This window comes from Arachis hypogaea, chromosome 3 (genome assembly GCF_003086295.3).
Source record: "Arachis hypogaea cultivar Tifrunner chromosome 3, arahy.Tifrunner.gnm2.J5K5, whole genome shotgun sequence".
NCBI lineage: Eukaryota > Viridiplantae > Streptophyta > Magnoliopsida > Fabales > Fabaceae > Arachis > Arachis hypogaea.
In genome coordinates this window covers 88684351-88689901 of record NC_092038.1, presented here as the reverse complement: position 1 = coordinate 88689901, position 5551 = coordinate 88684351, and the positions used below count along the sequence as shown (strand labels likewise).

General features: G+C 41.2%; 1 long non-coding RNA gene across 1 annotated transcript; it reads left to right on the top strand.

The window, feature by feature from the left end:
• The first annotated feature begins 381 nt into the window (after positions 1–381).
• LOC140183813 (uncharacterized) lies at positions 382–3190 on the top strand. The gene is made up of 3 exons (XR_011880049.1): positions 382–439; positions 551–665; positions 3022–3190. It is a non-coding gene; the product is annotated as an uncharacterized lncRNA (long non-coding RNA).
• The last annotated feature ends 2361 nt before the right edge of the window (positions 3191–5551 follow it).

Below are 5551 nucleotides of genomic sequence, written 5' to 3'. Positions count from 1 at the left end.
GCGCAGTGAAGGAGGTGGGCTGTTCAGGTTGCCGTTCACGCCACCGAAGTTGAGCCGTAGCGCCGCCACCGCGCCAATGACTGCCACTGCTAGGGTTTACCGCTGCCACCTTACCACTACCGGCAAGCACAGAGGGAACCGGGGAAACGGCGCATGAAGGGTGCTGTGACGGGAAAGAAATCCACCTGCATCACCACTAGGGAAGGACTCGCCGGATGCTGCCCGGAGCCGCCACTGTGACTACCATGGGGACAGAATGGGTATCAGAATCTGACAACCCCACTGCTGTCGCCGGAGAACTCTTCCGGTAAGGGTTTTATTGAGGTTTCTGCTTTTTGGATCTTGAGAAGGTTTTGATGTTGCGCGGTTTTTATAGTTTATCCACCGGAGCTGTGCCGGGGCCGGTTCGAAACCGCAGCTGCTTCGTGTTGTTATTCCGGTAAGAAATCATGTTTCGAAAGCCCTACGTTAGTGTCCCGTACGTGTATTAAAGCCTTTATGGTATTAATGTTCTTAGAGTTAGTAACTGAGGTTGCTTGTTGTAATTTAGAGCTGTTTTATGCTGCTGCGAAAATGGGTGGGGCTGTGCTTTGAAGCTGCCTTTGATTTTGAGTTGAGGCGAAAAGAACTTATGAGGCGTTTGGATTATGGATTTGCGTTTTGAGGTAGGGGCGCTTTTCAAAAACTATGTTTTGTATATTGGAATTATTACATATGGATACTGATGTGAGATATTGTGTATTTGGTGATTGTATCTGCCTTATGTATTATTTGATTGACTTGAATGATTATGGATGTTGGTTTGGCTGAGTTGTTGTGCGGCTTTGTGAAATATAATGTTTTGAAGTTGATTCTTTAAAGATTTGAAATTTGAGTTTAAACCGTTGAGGATTGGTTTGAATTGAGTCAATTATTTCAATGATGTGAAAAGTCGAATGCACTTTTGAATTCAGCCTGGTTTATTTTAATTGATTTGGTTTTGGACAAATGATTTGTTATTGAACTGTTTCTTTAAAGCTTTGGAAATGAGTTATATCAATTGATATTGAGTTGATTTTGAATGGTATCCTTGAGATACGCCACTGAGGCGATTGTTGGATTTGGCTTGCTTTAAATTGATTTCTGGTTTTGAGCTGTTGAAAAGGAATGAGAAATGGTTTAGTTGGGACCCGAACCGGGTGGCAAAAGTCCAAGTTTTAGGGGAGGTGCTGCCGAAATTTTTATAAAACCTTAGTCTTGTTTGAAAGGTTATTTAAAAAGGGTTGAATTCGAGAAATTGTATTATTTGATTTATTAAGAGGATATTTATGTTTTCAAGCTTAATTTACTTGATGAACCTTATATGTTGAGTTTGGCTTATTTAGAACTGAACTATTGTTACCGTTTGAATCACTGAAGGAAAGAATGATGCTTTAATATTGATTTCAATATAAAAAGGAGTTTTTAGTGATTTTTAAAGGAACCTAGACTTTTGATTGAGTAATCAAGTTTGAGGCATTTTGGAAGAGTTGGAAAAATGGGTTCCAAAAAGAAATCTGAAAGCGGTTTGATTCAAATGAACCGGTTCTGTTTCAATGAGTTGATTTTTGGACCGGGTTGGAACTTGTGATTTTGTATGGCCAGTTTTATAGTAAATTCAGTTTTATTTACTTGAACCGAGAATCTATGATTTTAAGAGTTTCAATGAATTTTAAGGAATTGATATAGGTTGACCTTCCCTAAAGACTTGGGACTCTGCCGAGAAACTTTTGTTATAAAATCCCATTGTTGGATGGGTGATTTTGAATGCTTTGAAATAAATCCTTAACTTGCCATGGTTTGGAAGTTTGGAAAGAGAATGCCGAGAGTGGCTCTGTTTTAAATAGGGAACTCACTTTGAGTAAATTTGGCTTATGAGCCTGAGATGATTTGAGAAACGAGATTTCTAAAGCCAAGGCTGAAAAGAGTTGAAACTTGATTTCAAAGTGAAATGAATTGAGAAAATGATTTATGGCTTAAATGCCAATTTCATAATTTGATGATTTTGAATGTGGAAGTGTTGTTTTGTTGTGAGCCGGAATGGCTTTGAATGATATGAATATTGGCTGGTTCTGGATTGAACCGTGAGCCGGATGGCTGAGATGGATGTTGATCCATGATTGAGAATGAAAGCATTTATGCTGAGATATTGATAAGTTGTGATGTTTGCACTTCCACTATCGGAGATGAGGGTTTCCCTGGGTAGTAGCAGTGGCTAGCCACCACGTGCTCCAGGTTGAGACTTGATACTCTGTTGACCCTATGTCGTAAGTGTGGCCGGGCACTGTGAAAGTCCCGGATGAGCTCGCCCCCAAAATATTCACCAGTGAGGGTGATGGATATGGATCATGTTTATGATCAAGTTTATGATGAGTATAACTCGAGTTGGGGATGCGCGACAGAGGGACAGTCCAATGGTTAGCTACCAGGACTTGTCGGGTTGGCTCTATAACCGACAGATGATATCATCAGCCACTAGGGACAGGCATGCATCATATGCATCTATGTGACATTGTTTGGGTATGCATATTGTACTTGGTTTGCCTATGTGATTAACTGCTAATTGTTCTACTTGCAATAACTGTTTGTTTGTGTTTGCATCTTCCTACTTGTGTTTGCATCTGGAACTCTGTTGGATTGTAGTGGATTGGTTGTGGTTGGATTGTTTGGGCCTAGGGCCGTGGTTGAATGAGATGGACCGATGGTTGATTTCGGTTTTGTGGTTTTGGTTTGGAATAAGATATGAAAGGTTATTTTGGTTTAGTATAGATAAACCTTTTTGAAATGCTTTGATGTTTTGAGAATTGAACAGTTCCTCTTTCAGAAAAGATTTCTGACTTTACTTTTATTGTAAACTGTTGTTTTTGAAAAGAGGCATAAGATGGTTATTATTCACTGGTACGGTTTATCTTCATGTATCCTATTACAGTAATTCCCAAAAACCCTCTATTGAGAACCCTTTCGAGGATGATGTTCTCACCCCTTACATTTTTCCCCTTTCAGGATTTGGGCGCAGAAGTTATGGAGAGTTTAATTATTTGTTATTGAGATGCTCTGTATCGCTTTAGATTATTATTTTTGTACCCTCGCCTTTATCTTGATATATTCTGTGAGAGGGATAGGAATTGTACTGGATAATGTTTGTAATATTATTTATATATGTGTATGTATATATATATATGGATGTACTCCTTATGAGTTTCTGTAAGTTGTATGGTATGTATGGACGTACGTTGTATGGCGCAAGTATTTTTGGGAATGGTAAGTTATTTAAACAGGCTCATATTTTAGTATTAAATAGTATAAGTGTCGTCGTAATGTCCGAGCTATCAGAGTTGCGCAGCCGGAAGCGTGAGCTTTGGTAGTTAGGGTGTTACATACAAGGCCTCATACGGAGCCATTCCAATGCTCGCATGATAGCTATTATTGTATGCAAACTCCACTAATGGCATATACCGATCCCAACTCACCGGTTGGTCCAAAACACAAGCTCTCAACATATCTTCTAGTGTTTGGATCGTCCTCTCAGATTGACCATCTGTTTGAGGATGGTAAGCCGTGCTCAAGCTTAATCGGGTTCCAAAAGCTTTCTGAAATGCACCCCAAAACCTTGAAGTGAAACGAGGATCTCTATCAGAGATTATAGTAGCAGGTACACCATGAAGTCTCACAATCTCCTTTATGTATAGCCGTGCTAGCTCCTCAAGGGTGTAAGTCATCCGAATGGGTAAAAAGTGAGCTGACTTCGTCAGTCGGTCCACAATCACCCAAATAGCATCAAAACCAGCCCTAGTCCTTGGCAATCCCGACACAAAGTCCATTGCAATACTTTCCCACTTCCATTGTGGAATCTCTAAAGGTTGCAACATCCCGGAAGGTCTTTGATGTTCAATCTTTACCTTTTGACAAGTTAAGCACTTTAAAACATATTCCGCCACATCATTCTTCATACCCGGCCACCAAAACATCGCCTTTAAATCATGGTACATCTTAGTACTTCCCGGGTGAATGGAGAATCCGCTTTTGTGTGCCTCCTTTAAAATATCTTGTCTCAAAGTGCCAACATCCGGCACAATGATCCTACCCTTGAACCTCCATAACCCATCTTTTTCTTCCGACACTCTCCACTGTTTTCCTTGCTCAATAGCCGGTAACACCTTCCATAATGCTTCATCATTCTGATGAGCCTTTAGGAGTTCGGACTTAAAATCACTTGAGATCTCTAATCGGCTCAAACACAAAGTTCCGGATACTTCTCGAGCACCAATTTTCAGACTCTCAAATCCCTTGAGCAACTTCTCCTCTTGAAGCATCATCCAAGCCGCATATAATGACTTTCGACTTAAAGCATCCGCCACTACATTCGCCTTTCCCGGATGGTAATGCAACTCAAAGTCATAGTCCTTCAACAATTCCATCCACCTTCTCTGCCTCATATTAAGTTCTTTCTGATCAAAGAGGTACTTCAAGCTCTTATGGTCAGAGAAAACTTGGAACTTAACCCCATAGAGATAATGCCTCCACGCCTTCAAGGCAAACACAACCGCAGCGAGTTCCAAATCGTGCGTAGGGTAACTAACTTCATGAGGTCTCAACTGTCGTGAGGCATACGCCACCACATTATGATGCTGCATCAGCACGCACCCTAAACCCTTCAATGAGGCATCACAATACACCTCAAATGGCTCATTCGGCTCGGGTAACACTAACACAGGTGCAGTGGTCAACTTTTTCTTCAATGTCTGAAAGCTCTCCTCGCACTCAGGAGTCCAAACAAATGGAGTGTCTTTGCGGGTTAACTTTGTCATTGGCAAAGCTATCTGTGAAAAGCCTTTGATAAACCTTCGGTAATAGCCAGCTAAACCCAGAAAACTCCTTATCTCCGTCACGGTGGTTGGTTGCTTCCAATCTATCACAGCCTCCACCTTAGTTGGATCTACGGCTATTCCCTTCTTACTCACCACATGGCCCAAAAACTTCACCTCACTCTTCCAAAACTCACACTTAGACAGTTTTGCATAAAGTTTCTTCTCCTTTAGAATCTGCAACACGATCCTCAAGTGTTCCGCATGCTCTTCTTCAGTCTTGGAATAAATCAGTATGTCATCAATGAAGACAACAACGAATCTATCCAAAAACGGACGGAAAACTCTATTCATGTAATCCATAAACACTGCAGGAGCATTCGTCAACCCAAAAGACATTACAGTGTACTCGTAATGACCATAACGAGTCCTGAAAGCGGTCTTAGGGATATCCTCACCCCTCACCCTTATCTGGTGATAACCGGATCGCAAATCGATCTTGGAGAAAACTCCAGCTCCTTGTAACTGATCCATGAGATCATCAATCCTCGGCAATGGGTACTTATTCTTTATTGTAACCTTGTTCCGTTGCCTGTAATCCACACAGAGTCGCATACTCCCATCCTTCTTCTTTACCAGCAATACTGGAGCACCCCACGGAGAGACACTAGGTCGTATAAAATTCTTTCCCAATAGATCCTCTAACTGAGACTTTAGCTCGTTCATCT